The sequence below is a fragment of the Choloepus didactylus genome, chromosome 12, assembly GCF_015220235.1.
Source record: "Choloepus didactylus isolate mChoDid1 chromosome 12, mChoDid1.pri, whole genome shotgun sequence".
NCBI lineage: Eukaryota > Metazoa > Chordata > Mammalia > Pilosa > Megalonychidae > Choloepus > Choloepus didactylus.
This window is the reverse complement of record NC_051318.1, coordinates 65,347,128-65,367,832: the sequence shown is the minus strand read 5'-3', so window position 1 is coordinate 65,367,832 and position 20,705 is coordinate 65,347,128.

The window sequence follows — 20,705 nt, the reverse complement described above, 5'->3', positions numbered from 1 at the left end:
TAGGGATATAATTTTCAGAATTACTGATAACTAAGTCCTCTGAGTGGGTGGGATTACCAAAGATGAGAATTTGAAGAAGAGAAGACTATGAATAAAAGAGATGATAGATAAATGATAGATAGATAGTGATAGATGATCAATGATGATGGATATAGATAGATGATAGATGATAAACAGATGTTGACAGATATAAGAGACAGAGATAGAGATAGACATAGAGATAGAGATAGACAGATGATAGATTGATAGATAGATAGATAGATAGATAGAGATGATAGCTGATTAGAGAACCTAAGAAGATGTAAAGGAAAGAGACATAAGATCAAGCTAGCTTTAACTGACGTTTTGGTTGACTCCTCAACCTCCTTTCCTTATCAGATAATTGATCTAAACCAATTAGACTAATGAATTCCCCTGAGAACTGATATTGGTCCTGGGGTATACATTTCCAATCTTGGTCCAATCATGTTGAAGGGAAGAATTTATATTAATGAATTCAGAGAAGTTTTCCAGATATGAACAAAGCAAAATGAAGCAACAGTTTCCATTAGCAGTCATGTTGAAACCCAAGAGTGATGTCAGTGTGAGAACAAAGCCAATTCAAGCAGGAGGGAGAAGATAAGAGTTCACAAGAAAGCAAACCTACAGCCCTGACATGCTCTGTCTAGAGCATGGGAGAGAGAAGGAGAAGTAAAAGTAATGAGTTTCTTCAACTGACTACGGTAAGAGAAGAGTAAAGCTTAAGATAAGAAAAGAAATCGAAGAGAGTTCCTAATTGCTCTACCGAGTTCAGGTTTCCTGGTCTGAACAAATCATTGCTCCAGGGTACTAAGAGAACTTGTAAATAGATATATAAGCCATTGACAGTCACCTTTGAATAGTAATAGGGAATGCAAAAGAAAACATTCAAAGAACATAAATGCCGAAAAATGAGTTGCAATTTTCAAAAGATGGGAGTAAATTCTGCAAACCTCAGGCCAAGAAACTTGACAACAAACCTAGTAAAAAATTCATAGCAAGTGAGTACAGGGGTGTCTGGGAGTCTGTAGAAGACAATATGAGTTGACAAAGATCAAGACTCACCTCATTTCTTTCTTAAATGAGATGTACTGGTAAGTCAGCAAATCTGTTGGCAAGGTATGTCTGAACTTCAGCAAGGCATGAGACAAAGTCTCTCATGGTATTTATGTACACAGGATGGAGAAACATGAGCTGGAGTCAGTGGAGTATAAAAATTTCCAGAAATAGTGAGTATAGAAATTTGAAAGAAAGAGTGACCATTATTAGAAAGAGATTCCAGGGAAGTGGCTTTGTAAGATGCAGTCACTACTGGGAAAAGTTTAATAGTAAGAGCACTAAGTTTCTATAAGCCAGGTATGGTGCTAAGCCCTTATCATACATTAGCTTATTTAAACTTAACAGCAGTCTTCTGAAATAAGTATTACTTTCCCCATTTACAGACAAGGAAACTGAGGCTCAGAGAGGTTAAGTAATCTGGCCAAACTAATACAGCCAGCAAGTGAAAGAGCAGAAGCTGGGCCTGAGTCTGAGGGCTGCACTTTCAACTACTATATTGTATTTGGGATACTGCTGGGCATTTACTCAAAATAAGACAGAGATACACCAGGTGAGGCAGAAAGACCAACTGGAAGGATGTTATCAGGAAGGGGGCATGTAGACCTGATATGAAAAGGAAGGGGCAGAAGGGATGGATGACAGGAATGAAAAGAGCAAGGGAGCAGGAGACAAGCTGTAGGGACTTGTTGGTTGTGGAGATGGAGAGAAAGCAGGATGGAATGAATTGTGGTTAAGGAAGCAGATTAGAATGATGGTGTGACTTAATTTTCTTCTAACAAATATATTAGACACTGCACCTCCATGCAAGTTGTGCTCAGTCCAGTTGTACTCTCAGTATTGCTGGTGGGAAATTCTTACAGTGCTGACATAAGAGATTTCTGCAGCCTTCTTCTTTGATTATTCTTTAATTACTCTTAAATTAATTAAATGAATTACTTCATTAAAACATTTGGTCTTCCTCACAAATCTCAAATTTTCTGTATAGATCATACAAGGTAAAACTTCAAGTAAAGTTTAATATTTTTTCAATATGTGCTCCATTAATCTTATCCTTTCATCTATAACAACACCATGCATTAAACAACAGCAATTTATTCATAAAACTTTCAAACAGTAAAAGATACTGTTAATTTATGTTGTTGTCAAACATCACAGTGAACTAAGCATAGTAATTGTTCCAAACTTAATGTACAGTGATCTCTGCTATTTAAATAACAAATCTGGAATTTGGGGAAGCAATAAAAGTTTATGAGAATAAATAAGAAAAGGTTCAAAAGCAACAGAGCTTTTTAAGTTTCTGTGGTAAGTATAGGCAGAAATTAATATAGCCCAAATATCCAAAGGTAGCACTATAAATGGGGAGCTACTATTATTGTGCTTGTATTTGTATACATTATAATTGTGTGCAGTTTACAAATTTTGGGTTCAAACAGTGCAAAGGAAATGCTGTTTTTATCTAAATCGATGAAAACAGTTGGTCACCTGCTGAGACCAAAGACAGTCTAAAGTTTTCAGTCATTTATAAGCAGCCTCCTGCCTAAAATATCAAATCATTGGCTTACACAGTGAATCATTATAAATCTCTCACAAGCTTTTAAACCAATCAGTCAAGCTTAGAATGCAGTGATTTGGAGAATCATAGTTCTGAGGCTTTGGGGCCTCACTGTGCAAGGGTAATGAATGTAAATGATTTTGTAATTTGTAGAAACATAGGTTAGTTCACTCTTTACCTCTCAAGGAGCAACTGGGTTTGACTAAGGAGTTTTACTATGATCCTAGGGGTTAAAAAATCTATTATGTCATGTACTTTCCTGAATCCTGGGAGAAAGAATAACATAAAATGCAGTTAATCTGTTAAACATACAAAGCCTACTACATAGAAAACTGTCACTCAAAACACCTAGATTTCTTATATGATTTGCAGCATACCCAGTGACAGCCTTTTTAAAGCAACAGTGGGGAAGCGGTGCTATTTCTCCAATTTGCCCCACTCTGGACAAGAGAATCTTAACTACCACCATCAGAGAATATTCATCCAGTGTTATTGCCATTCCCAAAAATGTCCTTTTGCAATCTTCATGAAATAAAATCTAAAATTTAAAAATCTTATGCATAGTTTGATTTTTTTTTTTAAGACTTCATTTCATGAAGACAGCAAAAGGATTTACTAGGAATGGCAATGACATTCAAAACTGAGAATTATATACATATTATTAGACAATTATTTGAAGCTTAACTATACAGAAAAACTAGAAATGATGTGCAATGTCTGATTATAGTCACAATTCTCCTCTCACAGAGATCTGGTGAAATCTCTAAATTGAAAATGGATAATAAAATATACCTGTTTAGGTCTGATCTGGATTTGTCATCTTGTGTTGTTCTGATTCTATTGATGGTCTTTGTGACCATGCTGTTTTTGTCCCCTAGCATCATCTGCAAGGTCACGTTTTCATAGTGTCAGAACACTTATTACTTTATTTCCTTTCTCAAAGTTCTGATTTAAATAAATGAATTCCTCACACAGGCCTTGTCAAATTCCTTTTACTCAACACCTCTGCTTTCTTGTGCCTTTCTGAGGCTTTGTGTGCCACCCCCACCCCCATCCATGTATTCTGCATTCTTCATTTTATAAATACTGAAGCAAAGAAGAAGGTTTTAATATCATTTTAGCATGGTTCCTAATTGAAATCCAAAATACAAGCAAAAAATCTGGATTCCCAAAATGAGGAGAAATGCAGATAGCATGAAATATCTTGGTAACATAAAATGCCTTCCCACTATTCCACGCTCTATCCCCAGCTCCTGCTGGGGTTGTTTGGGGGATGCTCCTATTTAACCACTTTGTGCTCAAAATCATGTAAGCTAAGCTTACAACTGCTAAAGGCTGAAGATTGCATGTTGCTTTATTTAAGTGACAATTTCTACTTTAACACTTTTTTGGAGACCAAAATTTACCTGTTATTATAAACATGCACATCTGTGAACAAAACGTCCTCTATCTATTGAAGAATGTTTCTGTAACCTTGTTTTTTTACCTTTATTAACTCTTTTGAGTATATATCATTTTCCAGTCCCAGCTGTATTTATTCCAATCTTTAAATATCTAGCTAATATATCTCTTCCTCCATATAATCACTCCTAATCATTCCAGTTTTTATTTATGTATCTATTCTCTTATTCAAAAATACTTAGTCAAAACCACACAATTAACATATAAAAAATATTGCTTAGTTGTTGATTTCGTGTATGTTAGTCTTATCACCCCAATTAGACTGCAAGTATCTCCCTTATAAATTCACCACGATATATAAATATATAGTAACACCTGTGGCAGTGATCAACAGGTAAAGATGGATTGGTTGAGTGATTTTAAAATGTGAAAAATGGATTAAACATTACGATGGAAAGGGAAATGCATTAGGAAGTACTAACAAAAAATTGAAATATTTTAGAAAGGTACATAATAAGTGGAATTATGATCCAAATTTATCTGAAAAATAAAACTTACTAGAATGCTAAAATGAGGGAGCATAAAACTTGCAGAAGTACATTTAATACAAGTAGCAGTAAGTTTTCCTTCTCTCAGCAGGCACTGAACTATGAAATTTTGATTTTTTTTTTTTAGAATGCAGTGATTTGGAGAATCGTAGCTCTGAGGCTTTGGGGCCTCACTGTGCAAGGGTAATAAATGTAAATGATTTTGTAACTTGTAGAAACATAGGCTAGTTCCTGTATACCTCTCAAGGAGCAACTGGGTATGAGTAAGGAGTTTTACTACGATCCTAGAGGTTAAAAAATCTATTATGTCATGTTCTTTCCTGAATCCTGAGAGAAAGAATAACATAAAATGTCGTTAATCTGTTAAACACACAAAGCCTACTACATAGAAAACACAAAGAGATGGTAAAAAATGAAAACAAATGAGATTTGTGAGTTTAGATAATTTAATTTATGCAAGAACTGTAAATAGCTAACATTTATACAATTCTTATCACACACCAGACACTGGGCTGAGCTCAGTATTACCTCATTTAATTGTCAAAATAACTTAGATCTATTATCATCTCCATTTCAACAGATGAAGAAATTGAAGTATAAGAGAGGTTAAGGAACCAAAGTAATCCAAATAACTGAACTCCTATTTCATAGAAAGGCACTAGGCTGGGGATACAGAGAAACACAACGTGGTATGAGCAATGCGATGTGAGAAGTGGTATGGGCACACCCAGGAAAGGAAGCCCACCCAGGTTAGATAATCAGGGGTGACTTCAAAGGGAAGGTCATACTTTTTGAAGAATGAGAGTATGTTAACCAGGAAAAGAAGCAAGAGAAGTGTTCTAAAAAGAACAGCATGCACAAAGGCGAGGTGGTCTAAGAGAGCATGGTACAGCCTGATAACCAAGTGGTAGGTGGGACTAGCATACCAAGCAGCATGAAGTGAAGCTGAAGTTAACCAGGATCCACTAATGATGTATGTATGCATGGATGGATGGACACAAAGGAGTATGTATTTCATCATGAAATCAAGGCCTTTGAAAATTTTTGTTCAGTGACATTTACAATGGTTAGGAATTTAAGATAAATAAAGCAACCAGAAAAGAAAAGCAGATGTATAATCATGTATTCCAAAGAGTTGCAAGAAAAAAACTGAAGGGAGCTGTAAGAATGGGATGTGATCAAGCTGAGGAGAATTATTGGAGAAGGTAGGTCTTGTACTACCTGAAGAGGGACATTTGAGGTCAGTGTATGAATAAAATTTCAGGATAGCAGGTATGGTTGTGGTGTATGAATGCATTCCATTCTCTCCAATTAAGACATTTTTTCATTGGTTGCTTGTATAACTATGGTGGAATTTTATATGCACAAGGCACAGGACTTAGCATAGCAAATAGCATGTAGTAAAGCTTCATTTCTGTGGAAAAATCAATATAGCCTATATAAAACAACTACTTTCCTTTGAAAATTTTAGTTTCAGGGATTGCTTACAAATGATTATAAATACTATGTGGTGATACTGTGAGCCAGTGATTATATATTTCAAATGGTTTGTATAGCGTGCAAATATATCTCAATAAAATTGCATTAGGATGGCAGCATAGAGAGGAGTGGAACAACAACAGTAGTCCCCCTGGAACAACTAAAAAAAAAAAACAGAAACAACTAGTAAATAATCCAGAATAACTGCAGAAGGACAGACGTGAAAGTCCAATCATCATACACCAACCTGAATTGGGAGGAATGCCCAAGATCACAGCACAAAATCTGTAAGTAAGAACTGCGGATCCAAATCGGGAGACCCCTCCCCCATAGCCCAAGTTACAAAGCCTTGTGGTGCCAGAGAGAAGCTTTCTCCCAGGGAGCGAATATAGCTCAGCTGAGCTCCAACTGGGGTTTTAATTAGCGAGTGTGAACTGCTCACTATGAGGTGCAAATCTGCAACAAGTAGACAGAGGCCTTGGGTGATGACTAATCTTGGAAAGCCGGAGGGTCTCCTCAGACTAGCTCTGTTCCTTTTTCAACTCAATGGAGAAAGCCTCGGCCATTTTGAGTTCCCAGTTCTGTGACCCAGACAAGGGTGTGGCACAGGCAGAGAGAGACCATTGAAATGCTAATGACCTCCCCCTAAGGCATCCATCTTCTCTAAAGAGGAAAGGGGTGGGGCCCAGCTTTACTGCCTGCCTTTCATTCAGAACTTACACCAGTCAAGAATTATAGGCTAATCTTTGCATCAGGCAGACAGCATCCCTGCATGGCCCAGCAGCCCGGGACTTAGCTTGAGGGATGACATGCACAGCCTTCCCTCAGCAGAGGTCCTGGAAGATCACAGCTGAGAAGGGGGGCCCACTTGGAAAACCCAGGGACACTATGTCAATGCCAGTGGTATGTGGGTCAGTGACAGAAAATCTGGGGCAAAACTGAAATGAAGGCTTAGACTCTTGCGGTGCCCTTGAATCTCTGGGAACCTGGGGGATTTGAATATTAAAACTGCCCTTCCTCCCTGGCCACCCATACACACGCCCCACATTCAGGGTGGACGGCTCCAGCAACACACCCAAACTGAGTTCTCCAACTGAACCCCACAAGAATCATTTCCCCACACACCACAGAGACAGAGTTGAGGAGAACTGACTGGAGGCATATAGGTGACTCGCAGATGCCATCTGCTGGTTAGAGAAAGTGTATGCCAACAAACTGTGTTTCTGAAAAATTAGATCGGTATCTTTTTTTTTTACAACTTGAAAGAACCCTATCAAGCAAAGCAGATGCCAAGAGGCCAAAAACTACAGAAAATCTTAATGCATATGATAAAACCAGATGATATGGAGAATCCAACTCCAAACACACAAATCAAAATATCGGAAGAAACACAGTACTTAGCAAAATTAATCGAAGAACTACAATCGAGGAACGAAAACATGGCAAAGGATTTAAAGGACATCAAGAAGACCATGGCCCAGGATATAAGCGACATAAAGAAGACCCTAGAAGAGCATAAAGATGTTGCAAGAGTAAACAAAAAAATAGAAGATCTCATGGAAATAAAAGAAACTGTTGGCCCATTAAAAAAGACTCTGGATACTCACAATACAAGATTAGAGGAAGTTGAACAATGTCTCAGTGTCCTAGAAGTCCACAGAACAGAAAATGAAAGAACAAAAGAAAGAATGGAGAAAAAATTTGAAAAAATCAAAACGGATCTCAGGGATATGATAGATAAAATAAAACATCCAAACTTAAGACTTACTGGTGTCCCAGAAGAGGAAGAGAAGGGTAAAGGTCTAGAAAGAGTATTCAAAGAAATTGTTGGGGAAAACTTCCCAAACCTTCTACACAACATAAATACACAAAGCATAAATGCCCAGAGAACTCCAAATAGAATAAATCCAAATAAACCCACTCCGAGACATATTCTGATCAGACTCAAATACTGAAGAGAAGGAGCAAGTTTTGAAAGCAGCAAGAGAAAAGCAATTCACCACATACAAAGGAAACAACATAAGACTAAGTAGTGACTACTCAGCGGCCACCATGGAGGTGAGAAGGCAGTGGCATGACATATTTAAAATTCTGAGAGAGAAAAATTTCCAACCAAGAATACTTTATCCAGCAAAACTCTCCTTCAAATTCAAGGGAGAGCTTAAATTTTTCACAGACAAACAAATGCTGAGAGACTTTGCCAATAAAAGGCCTGCCCTACTTCAGATTCTAAAGGGAGCCCTACTGACAGAGAAACAAAGAAAGGAGAAAGAGATATAGAGAATTTTAACAGACATATATAGAACCTTACATCCCAAAGCACCAGGACACTCATTTTTCTCTAGTGATCACAGATCTTTCTCCAGAAGGGACCATAAGCTGGGAAATAAATCAAGCCTCAAGAAATTTAAAAAAAAAAAAATTGAATATACTCAAAGCACATTCTCCAACCACAATGGAATACAAATAGAAGTCAATAATTTTTGAACTGTGACTCCACTATTTACTTCCTACATGATATAAATTACACAAACTCTAATGACAAATCAGTGGTTTTGAACTCAATGTAAAATATGTAATTTTAGACAACTATATAAAGGTGGGGGAATGGAGGAGTATAGGAACATAGTTTATGTGTCCTATTGAAGTGAAAGTGGTATCAAAAAAAAAAAAACAAGATTGATATGGATTTAAGAGGTTACTTTTAACCCCCACAGCAAACACAAAGAAATCATCAGAGAATATAACCATAGAGATGAAATGTAGAGTTTGGGTTAAGAGAAATGGGGGAAGGGGCAATGGGGAGTTAAGAAATGAGTGTGGAGTTGCTGTTTGAGGTGAAGGGAAATTTCTAGCAATGGATGGTGGGAAAGAGCATTACAACATTCTAAATGTGATTAATCCCACTAATGGAAGGCTAGGGAGGGGGTGGAATGGGAAGATTTAGGCTGTATATATGTTTCCACAACTGAAAAAAAAAAAAAAAAGTCTAAATAGATGACGATTGAATGCCAAGGATGAACTTGGATGGGATCGGAGGATAGAGGACAGGTGGCTCAAAGGGACACAGTTGAGACATAAGGTAAAAGAAATATAGAATGTAAGCTTTGTATCATTGTTGAATCTCTTGTACTTCGTAGCTGCGCTTAATGGGATTGCATAAAAGAATGTTCTTGTTCATGGGAAGTGTATATGTGAATTATAGTGTACGTTAAAGGATGTGTGCAGCTAGCTCTCATATGTTCAGAAGACAGAGCAATAGATGATGGATGTTAGATAGGGAGGGAGGGAGGGAAAGAAATAGCAATGGGACAGTATGTTAAAGTTGGTAGATTGAGCTATCGGGGGAGGGGGGTCAGGGTATGATGGAATTCTTTGTATGGGGTTAGTATTGTTTTTGCAACTGTTCCTATAACTTTGAATTTATTTCAAAATAATATATATATATATATATATATATATATTTAAAAAATTGCATTAAAAATTATTATAAATAGAACATAAATAATAAAAAAGAAACAGAAGTTGATTGAAAATTGACTCAAAAACAAATTAAAAGAAGCAAAGATATTTAAGAATAATGTAGAATATTTTAAATACTAGTTTTACCAGTTTTATTGCATTCCCCTTGAATTTTTCTCCAACACAAAAAACAAAAAAATCCTTATCTATTGGTGAAAAATATTTACTGGTGTGTAAATAGTTGTGAATTTCATTTTTCATTTAAACCTTTAAAGTTTGACAAATGTTTTTAATTATAGAAATTATTTACATAAAATATTTTGATAATATTAAAATCAATAACATCAGGTACTGAAAAAATCCATTAACTCGGCTTTACCAAATATAAAGATATTTCCAGAGAACATAGGTTCAAATAAGATCTTAAGCAAAATTCTAGCTGACTATGAACAAGAAAATGTTGGCATTATGATAAAGCAATGGGATGAACTTGTAAGACGTTATGAAATGCCTTTTCCCAGAGATCCTCCAAAAATCATTTAAATAAATGATTAAATAAATACTTTTCTGAAAATAAGAGGACTGACCAAATGATTGCTCCAAGATCCCTCAGAAGTGATTCTAGTATTGTCTTTTTTGCTTTGTGTATGTGTGCATGTGTCTATTTATGTGTAGACATGGACCAAATGAACCCTAGTATTTTTCAATACTTATATTATTACTAAAAGGAAAAAAAATGATGTACTAAATATCCCAGTCATGTTTTATTTCTATGAACTTAGCTTTACATTTCTTGGTTAAGTTTCCAATCATTATTTTGCACAAGGATTCAATTACATGGTTTATGAGTTAATTTATTAACATTAATTATTGTTCATGTAAAGCTAGAAAATGTGATCCTAAAAAAACTAAGTTTAAATATAATATCACAGGGCCAATATTTCAACAGTAACATGAATCAGGTAATAAATAGCTCCCTTTGATCATTGTTTTTAAAGTCTCTTGAACCATGCTTTGATTAGTTCTATTTAATATTTAACATCTGGTTAGTCAATTTCAATCTGCAGGAAACATAGCTGGAAAAATTCTATGCTGACTAAATACATTTATAATACTACAAAGCTGACAGGTAATTGATTTTAGTTTCTGTAAAAGGATAATGTTAACTTTCCTTAATCTATATATTTGTACTTGTGCAGTCTAAAGAATCCACAGCAGTGATGCTAAATTTTTATTTCTTATCAATATTTTATGTAAATTGATGGGATTACATTTAGTCTAAGTACCACTTTTCAATTTTTCCCTAAAAGTAAAATAACACTAAAATATATTACTGCACAACCATAGCACTAATATAATAGGTGTTTACTGGACATCTGCAGTACTTCTTATGGTCATTGAAAGGCATACTGTAGTGAAACATTTTCTGTAAGTTATCAGACCACACAGAGAGATTTTTAGAATTAAAAAAACATGTTACAGTTTTTGTTTTCCAAACCTCTGTTGTTACTTTTTTTAAATTTTTAGGTGTTATCTAACTTAGGAAATCAAGGATTTTCTAATCATTAAACAAAGGGAGGCAATGGTTACAAAGTTTTGTTGAAGCCAGCATTTTGATTATTTGTCATTTAATGCTATTTCATAATACAGAATTTTTGAATAAGTAAATATGCCAAATTTATAATAAATAGCCATTTCCAAATAGGCTATGAATTTTATGAGAGAAATGTTGGTTTTATCTTCATAATACTACCTCAACTGAGAGAGAAGGTGATTTTTATTAGATAAATAAAATTTACATTTCATCTATTTTAATTTCAACTATTCAATTTGTTGAAATTGGATTTTCTTTTAATTTCAGGATTCAGTTTCTCTTTTGTGTGTATGTGGGTGGGTATAACCACAATGTAACATAAAAATCATGAAGACAATGCCCAAATCTTGACTATTTTTCTTGTTATCCTCTACATATAATCAACTACTATAATTGTAATGAATCAGAAAGTCACTACATTATGGAAAGAAGGAATAGTCAAATCAATACTAAAAGAGTAGTAACATGTCTTCTACAGTCTCTTAGATACTCACAGCGCTTGGACCAGTACTGAGCACATGCTTGATAAATAAATATTAACAAATAAATATTGTTCTTGATAAATAAATATTGATGGATAGAGTGCAAGAAAGGTTGTATATAGCAAGTAATTATTTTTCAAATGCATATAGTAAGAACTAATTTAAAGGGGGTTAGCAAGTAGTTTCCTGAAGTCAACATTGACTTTCTTCTAACATAATTATACCATGTTGCTAACATGGAACAGCTTTGGGGAAGATAAGTAAATTATTATAAATGTGTTTCTCAAAATGTGGTCCACCCATTCAAAGAGGGGTGTCATCAAAATGGCAGTGTAAGACACCCCTGGGAATATTTCCCTTTAGAAACAGTTAAACTAAAGGGCAGATTCAACTCGCTTAGAGCCCGGGAGGATGATAGAGACTGGAGAAACATTCCATAAATGCTGAATCAAAGGGTGAAAATACACACACAAAACAGGAGTAGAAGAGCAGCACAGACCTGCCAGTCTGGACCCTGCCCCCATGCTCGGTCCCATGCAGTTTCAGACACACACACTGGCAGCACTCAGGCCCAGGCACCTCCTGCCATGTTCACTGAACACACAGCCACCCATGGCAGCAAGTTAACCTTCCACTCAATTCAGGCATGGGAACCCAAGGCCACATAGTCCCAAAGTGCAGCCTTAGGGGTCACCACGCACAAGCATACAAGACAGTCACCCAGAAATCAAAATCACCTGCAGTGGAACTACGGGTAAGCCATGCACACTCCCAACCCTATCCCTAATTTCTAGTGTACCTAAATGAAAAAAATCAGGTGTTTTTGAACAGTGACCCCATCTGGCTCGGGATAACAAAAGTCATCAGAGGCAGGAAAGCTGCATGAAAAGGGAAAACTGAACCACTGTAAGGCAGGGCAGATCCAGAGCTGAAAGCTCTAGTGAAAAGGTGGACCAGAGTGAGGGAGAGGAGCTGAGCAAAACATAGCCACCAGAGACCAAAAATTATGTAAAAACAAAGAGAAAAATCTAGGACTCCCAGAAAAAGAACAGAGGAAAGGAAATCCTCTCCTAGAGAGGCAACAGTTGCACATAATAGGGTAATCTTAAATATTATTGCCCATGCCCAGGGCAAAAAGCTGCTGAAGGAAGGCCTGATAAAATCCAAACTGATAAACATGGGCTTCTCTAAGTGTTCAGTATAAACTGGATCAAGTGTCAAAAAAGGGCTTTAACACAGAGACAATTTACATTAAGACCTTAGGCAAAGAAAGAAACTGAGTGCCAAGATAGCATGTGAAAACAATCAAATACTCAGAATTCAACAAAAGCCACAAGCCATAAAAGAAAAGGAAAAGATGGCTCAGCAAAGGAAAGAAATTAACATTCAGAGGAAACATAGAAGTGGAACAACTAGTCAAAAATGTTCACTCAAATTTCCAAAATCAATTCAAGGAGCTAAAGGAAAATATATATAGAATTAAACTAAATCTGGATATAGAACTAAAGGATATAAGAAAAACAATGTATGAAAAACAGGAAGAATTAGAAGGTTTAGAAAGGAACATAACAGAGCTTATGGGGAAGCAAAACACAATAAATATAATTAAAAATACACCAGAAGCACTCAGTAGCAGATTTGAACAGGCAGAAGAAAGAATCAACAAACTAGAAGACAGGAAATTGAAATCATCCAGTTAGAAGAGCAGAAATCATACAGTTAAAAGAGAAAAGAATGAAAAAATGTAAGGAAAGCCTAAGGGACCTCTAGGACAACATGAAGCACACAATGGAATGAAATTAGAAATCAATAACCCAGGGAGAAATGGAAAATCCACAAATATATGGAAGTTAAACAACACACTCTTAAATAAAAGCAATGGGTCAAAGAAGAAATCACAAGGGAAATCAGGAAATATCTTGAGATGAATGAAAACCTAACAAAAGATAAACGTATCAACAACATCTCAAAATTTATGAGACATTGGGGACTGGTGGTTTGATGGGCTGAGTCCTCAATCATGGGACTTGCCCTTGGGAAGACGGTTGCTGCAAAGAAAAGGCTAGGTCTCCCTGTAATTGTGCCTAAGAGCTTCCTCTCGAATGCCTCTTTGTTGCTCAGATGTGGCCCTCTCTCTAGCTAAGCCAACTTGGCAGATGAAATCACTGCCCTCCCCCCTACATGGGATCTGACATCCAGGGGTGTAAATCCCCCTGGCAACGTGGAATATGACTCCTGGGGAGGAATCTGGACCCAGAATTGTGGGATGGAGAACATCTTCTTGACCAAAAGGGGGACATGAAACAAAATGAAATAAGTTTCAGTGGCTGAGAGATTCCAAAAGGAGCCGAGAGGTCACTCTGATGGGCACTCTTACGCACAATACAGATAACCCTTGTTAGGTTCTAATGACTTGGAATAGCTAGCAGTAAATAACTGAAATTATCAAATTACAACCCAGAACTCTTGAATCTTGAAGACAATTGTATAAAAGTACAGCTTATGAGGGGTGACAATGTGATTGGGAAAGCCATGTGGACCACACTCCCCTTTGTCCAATGTATGGATGGACAAGTAGAAAAATGGGAGCAAAAAAAAAAAAAAGAAGAAAGAAAAGCACTCAGTGTCCTTTTTTACTTTAATTGTTCTTTTTCACTTTAATTTTTATTCTTATTACTTTTGTGTGTGTGGTAATGAAAATGTTCAAAAATTAACTTTGGTGATGGATGCACAAGTATATGGTGGTACTATCAACAATTGAATGTATGTTTTGTATGACTGCATAGTATGTGAATATATCTCAATAAAATTGAATTTTAAAAAAAAAAACTTCTGAGACACAGGAAAGGCAGTGCTCAGAGGGAAATGTATAACCCTAAATACTCATACTAAAAAGGAAGAAAGAATTCAGTCACAAGACCTAACCTCACAACTGAAGAATCTAGAAAAAGAAGAAACAAACTAAACCCAAAGTGAGCAGAAGGAAGGCAATAACAAAGACTAGAGTGGAGATAAATGAAATAGAGAATGAAAAATGATGGACAGAATCAACAAAACAAAACTTTGGTTTTTTAAAAGATCAATAAAATCGACAAACCTTTAACTAGACAGAGTTAAAAAAAAGAGAGAAGATGCAAATAACTAAAATCAGGAATGTAAGGGGAGATAATATTATTGACCCCAGAGAAATAAAAAATTTTAAAAGGATACTATGTAGAACTGTATGACAACAAATTAGAAAACCTAGATGAAATGGACAAATTTCTAGAAGGACATAAACTACATACCCTGATCCAAGAAGAAATAGAAGATCTCAACAGACCTGTCCCAACTGAAGAGATTATATCAATAATCAAAAGCCTCCCAACAAAAGAAAGGCCAGGACAAGATAACTTCACTGGTGAATTCTATCAAAAACTCCAGAAAGAATTAACACCAACATTGCTCAATCTCTTCTATAAAATTGAAGAAGAAGTAACCTTCCCAACTCATTCTATGAGGCTCATCATCCTATGAGGCCCATCACCCTCATCATCCCAATACCTAAAATAGATAAAGATATTTTTACAAGAAAAGAAAATTAAGGACCAATATCCCTTATGAGTACAGATGGAAAAATCCTCAACAAAATACTAGTAAATAGAAGCCAAGAGCATATTAAAATACATGTATACACCATGATCAAGTGGAATTTGTCCCAGGTGTGCAAGTGGTTCCACATAAGAATATTCATATTAGAATAAAGGGGAAAAAAACCACATGATCATCTCAATTGATGCAGAAAAGGCATTTGAAAAAAATCAGCACCTCTTCCTCTTAAAAACACTCAGAGGAGGCGGGGCAAGATGGCAGACTGGTGAGCTGTAAGTTTTAGTTACTCCTCCAGGAAAGTAGGTAAAAAGCCAGGAACTGCGTGGACTGGACACCACAGAGCAATCTGTCTTTGGGCATACTTCATACAACACTCATGAAAACGTGGAACTGCTGAGATCAGCGAAATCTGTAAGTTTTTGCAGCCAGGGGACCCGCGCCCCTCCCTGCCAGGCTCAGTCCCGTGGGAGGAGGGGCTGTCAGCTCCGGGAAGGAGAAGGGAGAACTGCAGTGGCAGCCCTTATCGGAAACTCATTCTACTGATCCAAACTCCAACCATAGATAGACTGAGACCAGACTCCAGAGACTCTGAGAGCAGCCAGCCCAGCAGAGAGGAGACAGGCATAGAAAAAAAACAACACGAAAAACTCCAAAATAAAAGCAGAGGATTTTTGGAGTTCTGGTGAACACAGAAAGGGGAAGGGCGGAGCTCAGGCCTTGAGGCGCATATGCAAATCCCGAAGAAAAGCTGATCTCTCTGCCCTGTGCACCTTTCCTTAATGGCCCTGGTTGCTTTGTCTATTAGCATTTCAATAACCCATTAGATCTCTGAGGAGGGCCGTTTTTTTTTTTTTTTTTTTTTAAATCCTTTTTGCTTTTTCTAAAACAATTACTCTAAGAAGCTCAATACAGAAAGCTTCAAAGAATTGCAATTTGGGCACGTCAAGTCAAGAGCAGAACTAAGAGAGCTCTGAGACAAAAGGCAATAATCCAGTGGCTGAGAAAATTCACTAAACAACACAACTTCCCAAGAAAAGGGGGGTGTCCGCTCACAGCCACCATCCTGGTGGACAGGAAACACTCCTGCCCATCGCCAGCCCCACAGCCCAGAGCTGCCCCAGACAACCCAGTGTGACGGAAGTGCTTCAAATAACAGGCACACACCACAAAACTGGGCGTGGACATTAGCCTTCCCTGCAACCTCAGCTGAATGTCCCAGAGCTGGGAAGGTGGAGCAGTGTGAATTAACAAAGCCCCATTCAGCCATCATTTGAGCAGACTGGGAGCCTCCCTACACAGCCCAGCAGCCCAGAACTGCCCTGGGGGGACGGCACTCACCTGTGACATAGCACAGTCATCCCTCAACAGAGGACCTGGGGTGCACGGCCTGGAAGAGGGGCCCACTTGCAAGTCTCAGGAGCCATACGCCAATACCAAGGACTTGTGGGTCAGTGGCAGAGACAAACTGTGGCAGGACTGAACTGAAGGATTAGACTATTGCAGCAGCTTTAAAACTCTAGGATCATCAGGGAGATTTGATTGTTAGGGCCACCCCCCCTCCCCGACTGCCCAGAAACACGCCCCACATACAGGGCAGGCAACACCAACTACACACGCAAGCTTGGTACACCAATTGGGCCCCACAAGACTCACTCCCCCACTCACCAAAAAGGCTAAGCAGGGGAGATCTGGCTTGTGGAGAACAGGTGGCTCGTGGACGCCACCTGCTGGTTAGTTAGAGAAAGTGTACTCCACGAAGCTGTAGATCTGATAAATTAGAGATAAAGACTTCAACTGGTCTACAAACCCTAAAAGAACCCTATCAAGTTCAGCAAATGCCACGAGGCCAAAAACAACAGAAAATTATAAAGCATATGAAAAAACCAGACGATATGGATAACCCAAGCCCAAGCACCCAAATCAAAAGACCAGAAGAGACACAGCACCTAGAGCAGCTACTCAAAGAACTAAAGATGAACAATGAGACCATAGTACGGGATATGAAGGAAATCAAGAAGACCCTAGAAGAGCATAAAGAAGACATTGCAAGACTAAATTAAAAAAATGGATGATCTTATGGAAATTAAAGAAACTGTTGACCAAATTAAAAAGATTCTGGACACTCATAGTACAAGACTAGAGGAAGTTGAACAACGAATCAGTGACCTGGAAGATGACAGAATGGAAAATGAAAGCATAAAAGAAAGAATGGGGAAAAAAATTGAAAAACTCGAAATGGACCTCAGGGATATGATAGATAATATGAAACGTCCGAATGTAAGACTCATTGGTGTCCCAGAAGGGGAAGAAAAGAGTAAAGGTCTAGGAAGAGTATTCAAAGAAATTGTTGGGGAAAACTTCCCAAATCTTCTAAACAACATAAATACACAAATCATAAATGCTCAGCGAACTCCAAATAGAATAAATCCAAAAAAACCCTCTCCGAGACATATACTGATCACACTGTCAAACATAGAAGAGAAGGAGCAAGTTCTGAAAGCAGCAAGAGAAAAGCAATTCACCACATACAAAGGAAACAGCATAAGACTAAGTAGTGACTACTCAGCAGCCACCATGGAGGCGAGAAGGCAGTGGCACGATATATTTAAAATTCTGAGTGAGAGGAATTTCCAGCCAAGAATACTTTATCCAGCAAAGCTCTCCTTCAAATTTGAGGGAGAGCTTAAATTTTTCACAGACAAAGAAATGCTGAGAGAATTTGCTAACAAGAGACCTGCCCTACTGGAGATACTCAAGGGAGCCCTACAGACAGAGAAACAAAGACAGGACAGAGAGACTTGGAGAAAGGTTCAGTACTAAAGAGATTCGGTATGGGTACAATAAAGGATATTAATAGAGAGAGGGAAAAATATGGCAAACATAATCCAAAGGATAAGATGGCCGATTCAAGAAATGCCTTCACGGTTTTAACGTTGAATGTAAATGGATTAAACTCCCCAATTAAAAGATATAGATTCGCAGAATGGATCAAAAAAAATGAACCATCAATATGTTGCATACAAGAGACTCATCTTAGACACAGGGACACAAAGAAACTGAAAGTGAAAGGATGGAAAAAAAATTTCATGCAAGCTACAGCCAAAAGAAAGCAGGTGTAGCAATATTAATCTCAGAAAAAATAGACTTCAAATGCAGGGATGTTTTGAGAGACAAAGAAGGCCACTACATACTAATAAAAGGGACAATTCAGCAAGAAGAAATAACAATCGTAAATGTCTATGCACCCAACCAAGGTGCCACAAAATACATGAGAGAAACACTGGCAAAACTAAAGGAAGCAATTGATGTTTCCACAATAATTGTGGGAGACTTCAACACATCACTCTCTCCTATAGATAGATCAACCAGACAGAGGACCAATAAGGAAATTGAAAACCTAAACAATCTGATAAATGAATTAGATTTAACAGACATCTACAGGACATTACATCCCAAATCACCAGGATACACATACTTTTCTAGTGCTCACGGAACTTTCTCCAGAATAGATCATATGCTGGGACATAAAACAAGCCTCAATAAATTTAAAAAGATTGAAATTATTCAAAGCACATTCTCTGACCACAATGGAATACAATTAGAAGTCAATAACCATCAGAGACTTAGAAAATTCACAAATACCTGGAGGTTAAACAACACACTCCTAAACAATCAGTGGGTTAAAGAAGAAATAGCAAGAGAAATTGCTAAATATATAGAGACAAATGAAAATGAGAACACAACAGACCAAAACCTATGGGATGCAGCAAAAGCAGTGCTAAGGGGGAAATTTATAGCACTAAACGCATATATTAAAAAGGAAGAAAGAGCCAAAATCAAAGAACTAATGGATCAACTGAAGAAGCTAGAAAATGAACAGCAAACCAATCCTAAACCAAGTAGAAGAAAAGAAATAACAAGGATTAAAGCAGAAATAAATGACATAGAGAACAAAAAAACAATAGAAAGGATAAATATCACCAAAAGTTGGTTCTTTGAGAAGATCAACAAGATTGACAAGCCCCTAGCTAGACTGACAAAATCAAAAAGAGAGAAGACCCATATAAACAAAATAATGAATGAAAAACGTGACATAACTGCAGATCCTGAAGAAATTAAAAAATTATAAGAGGATATTATGAACAACTGTATGGCAACAAACTGGATAATGTAGAAGAAATGGACAATTTCCTGGAAACATATGAACAACCTGGACTGACCAGAGAAGAAATAGAAGACCTCAACCAACCCATCACAAGCAAAGAGATCCAATCAGTCATCAAAAATCTTCCCACAAATAAATGCCCAGGGCCAGATGGCTTCACAGGGGAATTCTACCAAACTTTCCAGAAAGAACTGACACCAATCTTACTCAAACTCTTTCAAAACATTGAAAACAATGGAACACTACCTAACTCATTTTATGAAGCTAACATCAATCTAATACCAAAACCAGGCAAAGATGCTACAAAAAAGGAAAACTACCGGCCAATCTCCCTAATGAATATAGATGCAAAAATCCTCAACAAAATACTTGCAAATCGAATCCAAAGACACATTAAAAAAATCATACACCATGACCAAGTGGGGTTCATTCCAGGCATGCAAGGATGGTTCAACATAAGAAAAACAATCAATGTATTACAACACATTAAAAACTCAAAAGGGAAAAATCAATTGATCATCTCAATAGATGCTGAAAAAGCATTTGACAAAATCCAACATCCCTTTTTGATAAAAACACTTCAAAAGGTAGGAATTGAAGGAAACTTCCTCAACATGATAAAGAGCATATATGAAAAACCCACAGCCAGCATAGTACTCAATGGTGAGAGACTGAAAGCCTTCCCTCTAAGATCAGGAACAAGACAAGGATGCCCGCTGTCACCACTGTTATTCAACATTGTGCTGGAAGTGCTAGCCAGGGCAATCCGGCAAGACAAAGAAATAAAAGGCATCCAAATTGGAAAAGAAGAAGTAAAACTGTCATTGTTTGCAGATGATATGATCTTATATCTAGAAAACCCTGAGAAATCAACGATACACCTACTAGAGCTAATAAACAAATTTAGCAAAGTAGCGGGATACAAGATTAATGCACATAAGTCAGTAATGTTTCTATATGCTAGAAATGAACAAACTGAAGAGACACTCAAGAAAAAGATACCATTTTCAATAGCAACTAAAAAAATCAAGTACCTAGGAATCAACTTAACCAAAGATGTAAAAGACCTATACAAAGAAAACTACATAACTCTACTAAAAGAAATAGAAGGGGACCTTAAAAGATGGAAAAATATTCCATGTTCATGGATAGGAAGGCTAAATGTCATTAAGATGTCAATTCTACCCAAACTCATCTACAGATTCAATGCAATCCCAATCAAAATTCCAACAACCTACTTTGCAGACTTGGAAAAGCTAGTGATCAAATTTATTTGGAAAGGGAAGATGCCTCGAATTGCTAAAGACACTCTAAAAAAGAAAAACGAAGTGGGAGGACTTACACTCCCTGACTT